At 47.4% G+C, this 15,175-nt stretch overlaps 1 protein-coding gene across 2 annotated transcripts in view; it reads left to right on the forward strand.

The window, feature by feature from the left end:
• The window catches only part of evi5l (ecotropic viral integration site 5 like), a 59,436-nt gene continuing 44,261 nt past the window's right edge, over positions 1–15,175 (forward strand). For both annotated transcript variants that reach the window (XM_070553632.1, XM_070553634.1), the window contains exon 1: positions 1–218. The gene's annotated coding sequence lies outside the window, so the exon portion shown is untranslated. The remainder of the gene's footprint in view (positions 219–15,175) is intronic.

A 15,175-nucleotide genomic window follows, 5' to 3' on the forward strand; every position in this document is an offset into this window, starting at 1 on the left:
CGGTAAGCGGTTCTGAAAGGCTGCGTTCAAGTACCGGCCGTGACGCGGCGCTGCCTCCCGGTTCGGTTGAAAGCGGCAGGAGGATGGCACTGAGCCGGACGGGTTGTCAGAGCTCGTCCTCGGTGGTTTATTAACACTGTAATTAGCTAGTAGCAAACGTTTACGACGGGCTGGTGTGGGAGCGTCGACAAGCACACCGCTGTAATTATGGAAACCAGGTAAGTGCAGGCTTTTTATTTTTATTTTTTATTGTTTTTTTTAAAGGGAACCTTATTGAAATAGCCGGGCCCACGAGCTTTTCTGTTTTGTAACGAAACTGCAACATAACAGTGGTAAATAAACAGTCTTTTAGCTAGCTTACCGCGGTTCCTGCAAACCAGCATTTATCTTCCCTGCCTATCTAGGTGGAACATGTCATCGTTCAGAAACGGGACGCAGCCCATTCATCAGCCCATATTTCTTAATAAAACGTTACACGTCGCCGTCTGGTCCCTGTGTCATGTCGTTACACAACCTTGTTGTTGTGAGGATTTGCCTGGGACTCCCGGAACCGCTAAGCAGCCGTGATGTGTCATTTTGACCACACAGATGTGGACCCAGCCCGGCAGTGATGACTGCAGAGCATGCAGGCCTGTGTTGGGAAAGCAAATCCTCAGACAGCAGCAGCAGGCCGTGGTAATGAGATGTGGCCAAACAAGCCAGGATTATTGGCTTCTCTGGAATGAAACCACAAGACAGCGGATTAAAGGAGTCGTCCTCAGCTCTCACACAGAGCTGGAGCATCAGTGGTTAGCTGCTCCAGCCTCAGTCTAAACGCTCATCAGCTACAATCCTGACAAATATAATCAGAGCTGTGAAAAAAGTATTTACCCCCCGACAGACGACAACCTGTCTAAGTACAAAAAAGCAGTTTGCAAAAGATTGTGCAATATTAAAGGGGCCAACATGTATCCAAACCAAGCCTGTGTGAAAAAGTCATTACACCCTAAACATAAGAGTTTTACTATCGAGGCGGCAGCGCTGTAATCTAGTATTTATGATACTAAATTAGGGATGGGTACCTTTGACATTTGAATAGATTCGGTACTAATTCCCGGTACCTAGGAATCGATACCGGTACTTAACGGTACCAATTTTCGATACTTTTGAGTGTTTATTATTTTAATTCTCTTTTTTTATTAAATATATATTTTTCTCAATATATAATAATATTTGATAAATATCATGATAAATAACATTCAACTGTTTGTATTTTAACATCGTCTTTGTAGTTTTATAAGCTGATAATTAAACTGAAGCAAACATCTTTACTGTGAACTAAATTTACTGTGTATCTTCATTCCTTTGGCCGTCTTTTTTCATTTGATTTTTCCTACTGGGAAGTTAGAATTTCCAAGGAGAAAGCGAACGCACCATTAGCTGATAACAATGGTAGCAATGGAAGCTAACATATCAAGCTAACGTTATCTTAAACAGTTTATTTAGCTGCTGGAGCAGATTAAAACGATGATGCCTCACACTTAGATCGTTGTCACTGGTTTCATCTTCACCCAATCACCCGTCGCATTTAGTAAAGTGAAGCCAAACTTTAGAGCGCGTTCATGTTCTTCTAGTCAGAAAATCGGAGTTTCGAGGAGAAAGCAAACGCACCATTAGTGAAACGGAAGCTAACATATCAAGCTAATGTTATCTTAAACATTTTATTTACCTACCGGAGCAGATTGAGATGAGGATGTCTCACTTAGATCGTTGTCGCTGGTTTCATCATCACCCAGTTACCCATCACATTTAGTGAAGTGGACCCAAGGTTTAGCGTGTGTTCTTTCTACGGGATGGGTACCGAATTCGGTACTTTTTAAGGTACCGACCGAATTCCACAGTACCGACCGATCACCGATTCACTTCATTTGAAACGGTGCCTCATTTCGGTACCCGTCCTTCATAACGAGAACTTGCCTAGACAGCTGCGTATGCGCAAGAGCGTTATGTCGTCGCTCGCTGCGAGCGAGTTGTAAACTAATTTGTGACCAACTAAGTCTCTCACATTGAGGGATTTTGTCCCACTTTACTCGGGCAGCAGTATCTCAGGAGGATGAGCGGGTTGTCCAGTAATCAGAAGGTTGCAGGTTTGATCCTGGCTCCGAACCGAGAATTCTGTTGTGTCCTTGGGCAAGACACTTAACCCAACTTGCCTGCTGGTGGTGGTCGGAGGGACCTGTGATGCCTGTGTTCAGCCGTGTCTACATCGTAGCTTATTACCGCCAGTGTGTGTGTGTGAATGGATGATGTAAAGTACTTTGGAGTCCTCTGAAAGGCGCTATACAAGGTTGGTTCATTTTTCATTCATAATCGTTACAATTCATCTACATTAAAGGGTTTTCAAGCATGAACGACCTGTCTAGGGGCAAAGGTCAGACATTCTCCTTTAGGAGTTTCCTGGTCCAGGCCCTGAAGCAGGGCAGCCCCTCACCATCACACTAGCACCGCTGACTGGTGTTCTGATGCTTTATTGTTATTTTTTTCCAGATGAAATGGGACACACACCTCCCAGAACCTTCCACTTTTGTCAGTCCACAGAATTTCCCAGAATTCTCGGGATGGAGGTTCTTGGGTCAGTTATTAGAATTGCACTTTGAGCTTTATTAGTCTACTTCATGTTGTCAGACAGGTTCTGTTGAAGTGGTTTCTTATTTCTACAGGTATGGTGGTAATCAGGTGTGGGTGTGGCAGGTGAAGCTGAATGTAGCTGTTCAAATAATCAGGTTAATCCCAGTTAATTCACTATTGATTGGGAGGATATTGCATATTTAGCACTCGTTTAAGTTTATTTTGGGTAGCTTTTGTGTGTGATGATGATCATTTATAAACAGTGTTATAAACAGTGTTTTGCATTCACTCTGGTTACTTTTCTTTGACATTGAAATGCGTTGGATGACCTGAAACATGTGACACAGACGCAAAATCAAAAGAAATCTGTGATGGACTGTTTGTAAGACTCTGACTCCGGGTTGAGCCGGATCCAGATGAACCCTCTCAGATATGACTAAACAGAAAAGACCCGATCAGCCGAGGTAGAGGACTCACTTGGGTAAATCTGCGCCGGACATAATTTTAACGACGTACGTGGAATTAGCTTACATAAACTTGGTGGAGCCGCTCTGGGAGCACTCATCCTAGAATAGTTCTCGCTTTCTTTGCTGTAGTATTTGACACGAAGAGATTCAACATGAAGGGATTTTACTGTTTATGTTGTGGTGTCGCAAAAGTTCTGTTAAGGTGGTATTTTTCATGAGTGGACACCGTGGTCATAATGTGGATGCAGGCACAGAACTGCGGCGGTAAGACACAGAAGACTTTTACATGGGGAAACACGTCAGATCGACACGGTCCAAATACATTTGGCTTTTTTATTTATAACAGCTCACGTGTATTTTACACTCAACAGTGAAATACAAACTGGAACTTTAGTCATGACGGCTCCAGCGTGTGTGTGTGTGTTTATGATAGTGGGGACAGGTTACAGAAGCAGGATGAGAATAATTCAGTCTCCAGTAGTTGTCATTTACCTCTAATCCTAAAGTTGATAGCAGATCAGCATGTAAACACTGCTTGAGATTCAGCAGAACCACATTTCATGATTCGTTTCACCAGAGCCGTAGTTTGTGACGATGACTGGAAAAGAAAGCAAAGGATTCTTAGTGGGCTTCCTAAACTTATTTTGGCGTGGCTTTTTCTGTCTTATTACTCATAGCAACAAGTAAACATCCCGTAAAACGTTGCCTCGTGAGTTCTGCGTGCTGCCGTTTACGTGTTTTATGATCACAGCAATTAACCGGCTAAGCTGTATTTAATTTTTAAGCAATGGTTGATCACTTGTCAGATCACACATAAAAAGCACTTTGGATTGCTATTATCTGTCTCACCGAGACAGATCTCAGACAGATCCTGAGACGCTCCTGCCTGACATATTTATTTTATTCACGGAAAAAAATGAGGCTAGTGATTTCTCTTGGCGTTCAGTTTATACATTCAAACAGCACAGCACTCTATTTAAACTACTTACATGTAAATCTGTTATTTGCCCATCCATCCATTTTCATCCGCTTATCCGGAGTCGGGTCGCGGGGGCAGTAGCCTAAGTCGAGACGCCCAGACTTCCCTCTCCCCAGCCACTTGGGCCAGCTCCTCCGGGGGAATCCCAAGGGGTTCCCCGGCCAGGTCCGGTAAGAAGTCCGCTCCGACAGCTTCAGGCGTTTTTAAAAAGTATCCCAGGGGCACGGTAAGGGTCGGAGATGTTTAGTCAATTTAATTTCTGACTATATAAAATGATTTCTTCGGTTTTAAAATGTGAAGTAAACTCAGACGGAGTAAAATCCAAGCTGATCCCGTTCATTTTGTTTACCTTTGTTGCCTGCCAACATGGCGTCTACTCTCTGAGAGTCACGTGACGTCTGGAGCTCTATACTCTTGTTGATGAGGTAAATGTTTACACACACACACACACACACACACACACACACACACACACACACACACACACACACACACACACACACACACACACACACACACACACACACACACACACACACACACATGAAAGCAGACATAAACTTTTCCTCTGCAACGACTGGTTCCTTATCGTTCATCTGTCTAGAGTGGTCAGACAAAACCCTCAGGCTAGTGTCTTTAAGATGAACGATCTATCAGACGTGTGTCCTACCAGAGCAGGAGGAGGGACACTGTAGGTTTGTAACTGCACTGTGAAGTCTGCTTGCTGCCATTTTTAGCCGTACTGACAGGGCCGTCTGCATCGAACACGACATATCTGGTTCATAACAAGGATAGACTAAATACCGTCAGGGATTTAGAATCCAAACATACTACCTTAATAGAATCTGAACATACCACCTTAACAATGTATTGCCAAGGAAATAGTCTCTCGTGTTTCAGAAAAGAACACGTGACAAACAAAAGCCTCAGAGACTCAGCCAGACAAAGGCTGGGTTACATGCAACGCTGCATGAATGAAAATGAGCAGAAAGAGTTTTCTTAGAGTTTTATGGATTCCATAACCAACAGAACCGACGTGGGTTTTCCTGTTGCCGATGCTAACACGTAGAGGTCCGGAGTGGTGGCGGTGATGGGCCGGTAAAAACCCCGCTGGTGATCGATTCAGCGCCGGGGGTGTAAACCGCGGGAAATGCAGCAGGAGGGGAAGAACAATCACTGCTAGCAGGGCGGTGGCCCAACACAGCCTCAGTGACAATGATAATGACGATGGCGGGGTTAGTTTGGGGGAAGAGGAACAGTATTCCAAGTGGATCAGGCATTTTGATGAGCCAGATGGATACTGTGGGGACAGGGATCTGTCACATTCAGAACACATTGATTTTCTGTCAGTTTTTTTGGAGGAGGAATTCTGGCCCCTCGTCACAACTGAAACTAACCCATAAGCTCACCTGTATTTAGAGAGGGACGAACTGAGATCTAGCTCCAGATATAATGACTGGTATGATGTAACTGTCCCAGAAATGAAAACATTCATTCAGCTCTGCATGGGGCTTGTGGAAAAGCCTGAGATTGAGGATTATATATATATATATATATATATATATATATATATATATATATATATATATATATATATATATATATATATATATATAACTGTTATAAACAAAATAAACCAAAGAAGGGATGAGTGAAATGTGTTCATGACACTGAAGCACCAAAAACAGTGTTCTTGATTGATACGCAGTAAACATAACAAAATACCAATAAAGTAGTAAATATTACGTAGTTATATATGTCTACATAGGAATATGTATATTTGTATCATAAACAATAACAACACTAAGAAAATAAGACAAAAACATAAAAAAACAACAAAAATCTGCAAATTTGATGCAATCCAATATGGCTGCCACCTGATGACATCACAACATGCAAATTATATGAGTGAATTTGTTCCTATCACAAAATTAGGCTCATACTGAAGATTTTTCTACTTTACAATATTCCTCTATCTCCAACCAGATTTAAGCTACAAGCTCCTTAAATAGTGATTTAAAAATTCGTGTTTTACTGAAAAAACTATGGCGCCTAAAGGGTTAATGGAGAACGTGTGATCTGAATAATAAAACATGAATTTTGCCGTTTGAACACATCCGTTACTAAAGTCTGACAGACTTGTCGGGCTGGTGTTTTATCTCCTAACAGCACTCAGTCGAACTTCCTGTTCCGGTGTCTAACAGGGTCAGCTGATGGCGTTCCTTGTAGTTCCGAGGCGTTATTTATTGATGAGGTGGATGTAGATGCTTGACTTCATGATGGACGACTGCCTGTTAGAGTCAGACCTGGTTTGTGACTTGAGGTCAGATCTTTAGTAAATTATACTTTGACTTATTATTTTTTGCTTAACAGTTTTATGCAAGTCATTATTTTACTGAAAATGTCTCTAGCCTTAGCTAAGTTTGAATCAAGAATCAAAGAAGCATCTGATCAATGTTCTGTTGTTTTATTATTCAGTCAATAATTAATGAGGGATTATGCCACGTTTTGTTTTATTTAACAGTGTTTACTTAAAGGTACAGCAGCATCCACACAAACCCTATCAAACTGGAGGTTTAGCAGTTGAATGACATCGATTTAAACTGACTTAAAGCTGTGAACTCCTGGGCTGGGTCGGTGCTGGAGGCTGGAGGCTTCTGCTCTGCGCTCCATCTTTTTGCTGACACATGGAAACAGGTAGCAGCGTGATGACCCGGCTGACGTGGTTGCAGCTACAGCTGCAGATCTGCCACCATGTTCATTGTTCTGGTGGCCTCCTGCGCTGAAACTGGATCTGTGCCGTCCGTCAGGTTTCACACCGAGTTAGGATGTTTCATATAAGCATGAAAACGAAGCGCTGATGTGCAAATGTGGCCGTGCATCCATCGACACTTGTACTCACACAGATTTATGCTGCTACTCTGAGTGTTGTTTTCCCGACTATTCATCTACCGGTTTCACTGTAATTTAAACCCGCCCCTCTCCAGACATCATTTGAGATCAGGAATTTGTAAGGCAGCATGTGCTGCTCTCGCTGTAAGAGTTGAGGTTTACAACAATAGAAGAGCACAAATGTACCTACTTCACTCAGTGCGCCGGCTTCTGGGAGACCATATACTGTTCAGAGAAGTCCCAGTGTTACATTAACTGGAGAGGAAAAGCAGCAGCAGATGACCTCAGCAGCATTGGCTGCCTCCATGATTGTCTCACGTCATGTGACAGCCTGTCGGTGAGTTGGAGGAAGGTCGTAATACATTAAAGAGCAACTTGCAGGTTCCATCCATCCATTTTCTGAACCCGCTTGTCCACGCAGGGTCGCAGGGGTCTGGTGCCTATCTCCAACAGTCAACGGGCAATCAGGCAGGGTACCAGGGATGTGTATTTTTGAAATTCTGGCGATACGATACATATCACGATACAGGGGAGACGATACGATCTATCACGATATATTGCGATACATTCAGTCAGACGTTACAAGCAATTTTTTTGCTGAATTTATTGTAAGAATGTTCAATAAACAGTCCAAACTGATACATAACATGTTTAACATGAGGTATCTGAACCATGATGGAGGGATTTACAGTTCAATGGTGGAAATAAAACCCATCACACACTGCTGCCAACTAGCGGGTGGCCATTGAATTGCACAAAACGAAAAGAAAATACACAAATGTTTGCATGTAAATTCTTTCAAGAAATACATACACGGCTTTTGAATATCGATGTAATGATCGCAGGAAAAAATATCACGATATATTGCCATATCGATATTTCCGATACACGGCTTTTGAATATCGATATAATATTGCTGGGAAAAATATCACGATATATTGCCATATCGATATTTTCTTACATCCCTACAGGGTACACCCTGGACAGAGTGCCAGTCCATCGCAGGGCAACACAGAGACACACAGGACAAACAATCATGCACACACACACACCTAGGGACAATTTAGACAGACCAATCAACCCAACAGTCATGTTTTTGGACTGTGGGAGGAAGCCGGAGAACCCAGGACCTTCGTGCTGCAAGGCGACAGCTCTAACCACTGCGCCACTGCCGTCAACTTGCAGGTTAACTTTTTAAATTTCACATATGAAAGGCTATCCAAAAAATACAGTTTCAATCGTTTATTGTGGGTATTTTGTTTAACAGTAAACAACGGGCCCTTATTTAGAGTAAAAAGTGATCTTTTTCAGCAACGCTTCTAAAAACGCCTAAAAGAAATCAACCTCTGACGGGAAGTTGTAAGCTAGTCCTGCCTGAAGCTCAGCGTGGCTGGAGTGTGGCGAGTCAGTGTGTGTGTTCACTAGTTTTGGATTGTGTTCATTTTTCCTAAACTATTGTGTTTGTGGAGGATGTACAAACTCAAGCAGGTCCAGATATCGAGTCCACGCGTTCCCAAATAAGAGAATGAACGGCACTATCTTGCTTTCCTGGTGCGTTTTGGGCAGCTGAAAAGACGGTTGTTCGTGGTGCGTACTTCAGACACGAGGATTAGTGATGGGAGTTCAACATCCTATCCTCCAGAGCCCCACGGCGGAGTTTTGACCAGCGGGCTCCTAGAGCCCGGATCAGCGTCGGACCCAGTTCAGGGAGGTCTACGCTGAGATCCAGAAGAGGATGGGGAGATTTTAAAAATTCCTAGCGTATTTTTATTTGCCAGGGAAGCTGGCTTCTGGGTTCTGACCCAGGTTCGAACCGCCTTAATGACTCTCCCTCCCTCTAAAGTGCTAAACTACGTCACGTGAACAGATATTAACGAGTACAAAACAGCTGGCAAATGCTCATTATAGTTTATTATTGTCAAGAATCAATATTATATGAACTGGCCAGCTATGTTTTAATTGTCCTGTACATGACAGTAATTTGTACAACATTGGGATGTAAGCACACGAGCTTAAGATGGCATCGTTCACTCACCGAGACGCCCGGTCGCTTCGCTGATTCTCCTGACAGCACAGCTAGATCTCTCTCCTTTGGCCATCGTTTCTCCCTCTGGCTTGTCTCTGCTCTCTGGCGTGTGCAGCAGGCTCATAACTGTATGCTTGTGGTCCACCGTAGGTTTCCTGTGTGTCAGAACCAGCATTAAAATCTGTGTTGTTCTCTGGATCAAGCTAACAGGACTCCCTCTGCCTGCATCTGAAAAAAAAAACGACTTCTAAAGCGTGAAATAATTTAGTGTGTTTACATTTTTATTTAGAACGACTGATGTACACACACACACACACACACACACACACACACACACACACACACACACACACACACACACACACACACACACACACACACACACACACACACACACACACACACACACACACACACAATCAATCAATCAATCAATCAAATTTTATTTCTAAAGCGCTTTTCAAACAAAGTGTGATTCAAAGTGCTTTACAAAATGACCCCAGATTCCCATAACAGGTTAAAAACATTAACAAACATATGCAAGCACACGCACACGCACACACACACAGACTCACACACACACACAAGTAAAAATTATATTAGGCTGAGTCCAGATGAGCCAAGTATGGTAACGCAAGGAAACGCCATCAGAGGAGCCGTCTGTCCCGGCAGCATCAGGTCTTCCACACTAAGTCAGGGCGCTCATTGGAGGGGGGGCATAGACCCCCACCCATAGAGCGCCCCGGAAGCTACAGTTGACCACCACTCCCGGGGCAGAGGGCCCCCACAGAGGAAACACTGGATTAAAATGAGTAAAAATGTAATATAAGAGCTAATATAAATGACAAAAATGACACAAGGCTGCACTCACTCAGCTTGATGCCCTGCTCTGCTGTGAATAGATCATACTCACATGAACGGTGTTGGACCTGACGCTGCACCTGTAGCTTCCTCTGCGCTGCCAGCCTGATAAAGAAACATATTAAATGAAACTCTGCCTGTGCCGCCTTCTCTTTGCCTACATGTCTGATCTCTAAAGCAGAGCAAGAAAAACCGGTTTCTATTTAGCACCTAAGATCAGGATGTTTCAGCAGCATGGGCTATGTTTTGTTATTGTTTAAAATAAAAATGTGTCACGAGCGTGCGTGCCTGGTGAGTGGAGCGGTCATCAGATGAGGATCCAAACGCGGGGAGGAACAAGGCGAACAGGTGAGTCTGTTACACGAAGGTTTATTAGGAACACACGCTGGACACTGAAACAATGACACGACAGGGAACACAGAACAGAAGGGGTTTAAATACAAGAGGAGCGGGAGCTATGGTGACTGGGAAACAAGAGGCAGGTGGGAGCAATTAACGGAGAACAGACAAAACCTAAGAGTAGACAGGACAGGGCGTGACAGTACCCCCACCCCTCAAAGGGCGGATCCCAGACGCCCACAGGAACAAGGAGCAGGGCGGGAGGAGGGGGACCTGGAGGGAGGGCCCAGAGGAACCGAGGGACCACAGGAGAGGCGGCAGGGATCAGCAGAGTCAGGAGGCCTGCGCCTGCTGCAGATGAGGAGGCGACGGGCCCTTGGAGGCCGGCGCCTGGGGCAGATGAGGAGGCGACGGGCCCTTGGAGGCCGGCGCCTGGGGCAGATGAGGAGGCGACGGGCCCTTGGAGGCCGGCGCCTGGGGCAGATGAGGAGACGAGGACGAACCCTGCGTCTGGGGCAGATGAGGAGGCAACAGTCCCTTGGAGGCCGGCGCCTGGGGCAGATGAGGAGGCGAGGACAGGCCCTTGGAGGCCTGTGCCAGGGGCAGATGAGGAGATGGGGACGGACCCTTGGGGGCCTGCGCCTGGGGCAGAAGAGGACGAGACGGGCCCTGGGAGGGCGGCGCCTGCGGTAGAGGAGCCATGCAGGCTGGGCCGGGGACACAGGCAGGACCGGCGACAAAGTCCCTGCAGGCTGGACCGGAGCGACCTTCAGAGTCACCATCAGAACCGGACACGGAGGAGACGTCAGACCAGACGCGACGTCATCGGACGAGCCGACTTCAGGATGGCAGGCGGCGACGTCATCGGACGAGCCGACTTCAGGAGTGGAGGCGGCGACGTCATCGGACGAGCCGACTTCAGGAGTGGAGGCGGCGACGTCATCGGACGAGCCGACTTCAGGAGTGGAGGCGGCGACGTCATCAGACGAGCCAACTTCAGGAGTGGAGGCGGCGACGTCATCAGACGAGCCAACTTCAGGAGTGGAGGCGGCGACGTCATCAGACGAGCCAACTTCAGGAATGGAGGCGTCGACCCTTGGAATGGAGGCGTCGACCCTTGGAATGGAGGCGTCGACCCTTGGAATGGAGGCGTCGACCCTTGGAATGGAGGCTTCGACCCTTGGAATGGAGGCTTCGACCCTTGGAATGGAGGCGTCGACCCTTGGAATGGAGGCGTCGACCCTTGGAATGGAGGCGTCGACCCTTGGAATGGAGGCGGTGTTGACTTTCATCCGCTTCTGGTCCTCTGGCTTCTGGACCGCCGGTCCCCGAACCGCTGACCTCTGGGCTGGTAACGTCTGCTTCTGGGCCTGCACCAGACCCATCTGCTTCTGGGCTGGTACCGTCTGCTTCTGGGCCCGCATTGTCTGCTTCTGGGCCGGAACCGGAACCGTCTGCTTCTGGGCCCGCACCGTCTGCTTCTGGACCTGCACCAGACCCATCTGCTTCTGGGCTGGTACCGTCTGCTTCTGGGCCCGCATTGTCTGCTTCTGGGCCGGAACCGGAACCGTCTGCTTCTGGGCCTGCACCGTCTGCTTCTGGACCCCCCCTGGAACAGGCCTTGAGTGAACAAGCAGTGCTAGTGCTGAAGACAGGGAGCGCAGAGCGTCGAGTCGGAGCTGATTAGAATGGGCGCTCTGTTGAAGCCGGACCAGCTCAGCCCGTTGACTGGCCAGTTCAGTTGGCTGGACTGTGGGTGTGGCTCCACCTCCCACAGATGACAGAGGAGCCGAGTGGACCGGAGGCGGGACAGCTGGTTCAGCCGGAGCCGCGAACAGTTCGTCCAGCTGGAGCTCAGCGAGCAGGTGGTCCAGCTGGAGCTCAGCGAGCAGATCGTCCAGCTGGAGCCCGCGGAGTTCAGCGAGCAGATCATCTAGCTGGAGGACTTGGAGTTCGATGGTCTGACGAACCTGGGCTGTTTCAACCTGTAGACTGGCTTGCTCCGCCCACAGGGCTGCGAGCGCAGCTCCTCCTCCTGCAGACGCCGATTCGGCCGGAGACGGGACAGCTGGTCTGACCGGGGGCGTGTCCGAACTGGCTCGCCGAGCACGGCCAGCGGTGGGCTCGCAGCTCCGTCCTGAAGCGCAGGGCTGCGGTGGATTCCGGCGTCTCTCCCCACGCCGTGGACCAACCCCGGGGGAGCAGAAAGCCAGCCTCGTGCCCTCGAAGCTGGAGCGATCCCGGAGCATCTCTCCCTCCAACGTCCCGTCCGGTTCCGGAAGGGCGGCGAGGAACGCCGAGGCAGAAGATCGGGGACGCCGTCTGCGGCGAGGCGGAGCTGGAGCTGGGGAAGGAGAAGCCGGTCGATAGTCGGCGGAGAAGAACTGGAATAAATACTTCCATGGGAGGATCTCCCCGCTGGACCCTTCAGGAGGTCGTGTCATTCTGTCACGAGCGTGCGTGCCTGGTGAGTGGAGCGGTCATCAGATGAGGATCCAAACGCGGGGAGGAACAAGGCGAACAGGTGAGTCTGTTACACGAAGGTTTATTAGGAACACACGCTGGACACTGAAACAATGACACGACAGGGAACACAGAACAGAAGGGGTTTAAATACAAGAGGAGCGGGAGCTATGGTGATTGGGAAACAAGAGGCAGGTGGGAGCAATTAACGGAGAACAGACAAAACCTAAGAGTAGACAGGACAGGGCGTGACAAAATGCAATCATTGACAGCAGATTGACTGCTGGCCTGGCACAGAGGATAATTAACAGCAGACTGTTTAGTGAGAGTTTTCACATTCAGTTATTATGATTTATGAGTACTGCTCTGCTCACTACTAGGTCACTATTTCCATTCCCACAGGGGTTTCAGATAGGCATTAAAACTGGTATTTTATAACAAAAAAGTCAAAAACTAATAAGAGGTTAGTGAAGTTGTTGTGTTTTCTCCTCAAAAAATGTTTAATAAGCCTAAGACAAGTTTGTAATCAGGAAGTGTGATTAAACATATCTCAGTCGTGAACAATAGGATTTTCCTGCTATTACTAGGGGTGTAACGGTACGCTAAAATCGTATTCGGTTCGGTTCAGTGTTTTGAAGAGCTCGGTTCAATTAATATTCGGTACATTATTAAAATATTTATTATCTGAAGCGGCTCCTATAGTGAGCATTACCAGGTGTCATCACAGGCTGCTGATCTAGCATGATGCCTTTAATTATTTCACAGGTCATGTGTGCAGCTATGAGTGTCACGCTCACACAGACAAGTGCTGTTTGACTGTTGATGCTCCTGCTTTTATTTCTGCAGCGAGCCTTAAAAACTCACCTCACACCGCCCAGTTTCTTCTTTAAAACACGTATTAAATAACAAGCTTCCTCAGCGCTGTATTTTTGCTGTAGGATGAGCAGGAGCAGGTTCAGCAGACGTGTTTGTTTACATTCTTGCCGCTGCGTGCCTGCAAAGTGTGAGAGAAGGCGCGATGTGCTGCGATGCTCCGTTCAGAGTCTCTACAGGCTCCACAGTAGCAGCGACAGCCAGCTGGTTTGATCCGCTCTGAACGGCCTTGATCAGAATTTGCAGATCACATTTTTTTAAATGGAGATCAGGCGCGTGCAGCCTTCATGCGTCACTCAAATCAGCGTACGTGAGAAAACTTTCCTAGGAACTTTCATCCGCTGCACTTAAATCACGCAAATAAAAATTCATTATTTAACAGAAAAAATAAACCGAAACGGTACGCAAGTGGGCCGAACCGAACAGGCCAAACCCAAACGGTTCAACACCCCCCGTGAACCGTTACACCCCTAGCTATCACAGATATCACTACTGTTGGTTTAAGCCTCATAAGAAGTGACTATTAAAGGTGAAGCTTCAAACAAGCTAGGTTTTAAACGCAAACGGTCACGGAATGCTCACCCTTCCCCAAAGGTATCTTCGGAATCGGAAGCCTGCGATGCCGGAGGAAACGAGAGCGTGCTAAGCACCAGTCGCCATTTTCTAGGTCCAAACATCTTCTGTTGTCCGTGACTTCAAATGGTGTTTTTCTTCTTGGGACTCTGGTAGTTTGTCCTAAAGATGAAGTGGTAGCAGCCGGCAGTTTTTCCTTGTCTGGTATTATTGAGGAGAACCTCATACCGGTGGGGTTCTGTGGCTAAATATAAGAGTGAGTAATGAGTGGAGGACCCAGGGAATTGAGGCAGCTCGGCAAGGCCGACAACCGGATGGTCCAATGGTTGCTTTTGGTCTGAAACATGTTATTGACAGAGTATTTTAGACAAATGCGAGAAAACCACTTTTTTTATTTATTTTTTACTTTCCACAATATATTTATAGCTGTACTATGTTAGAATGTTAAGAGGCATGAAAAAATGTTTTAAGCTAATTTGTTTTCTAAATTTGCCGTTGCAAACCTTTGATCGGTTCCATCACATATCGATGATGGGGGACCATTGATATTGTCCTGCGGGATGATGTGGGTGGGGGGGTGGGGTTCTGAGTTTGGAGTATCCGGATGTTTCCTGGAGGTGGGCTCACTGGGGGTGTCTGGGACTGGGGGGCCGTTGCCCCCCTCTGGAGGTGCTTGGGTTGCCTCGGGGGGTGTACTACTGGTGGGTGTGAGTGGGGCCCCTTGGGGGTCTTGGTGGAGGCCATGGGTCACTGCCTGGCAGCTGCATTGCCCCTGGGCGGGTCTGGGTGGGGGCCTGGGTGGGGGCCTTGGGGGTCGGATCCTGGCATGTATGCTGCCGGGAAGGAGGCGGGCACATGCAGCAGTGCCTGGCCCGGGTTCGGCGGCCTCGGGTAGACCTTGGCTCCTCTGCTGTCTCATCACAGGGGAGGGGGAGGCCCAGGAGGGGGAGGACCCAACCTTACCTGGATGTCCTATGTCTTATTTATTCTGGAAGTTGTGCAAATGCTGGGATGGGCATAGATATACTGCTGGGTTGGTGCCCTCGGACTCCGTGAGGCTCTGCAATGCTGCTGCTTTGGGCCCTGGCAGGATGG

This window comes from Nothobranchius furzeri, chromosome 7 (genome assembly GCF_043380555.1).
Source record: "Nothobranchius furzeri strain GRZ-AD chromosome 7, NfurGRZ-RIMD1, whole genome shotgun sequence".
In the NCBI taxonomy this organism is placed as follows: Eukaryota; Metazoa; Chordata; class Actinopteri; order Cyprinodontiformes; family Nothobranchiidae; genus Nothobranchius; species Nothobranchius furzeri.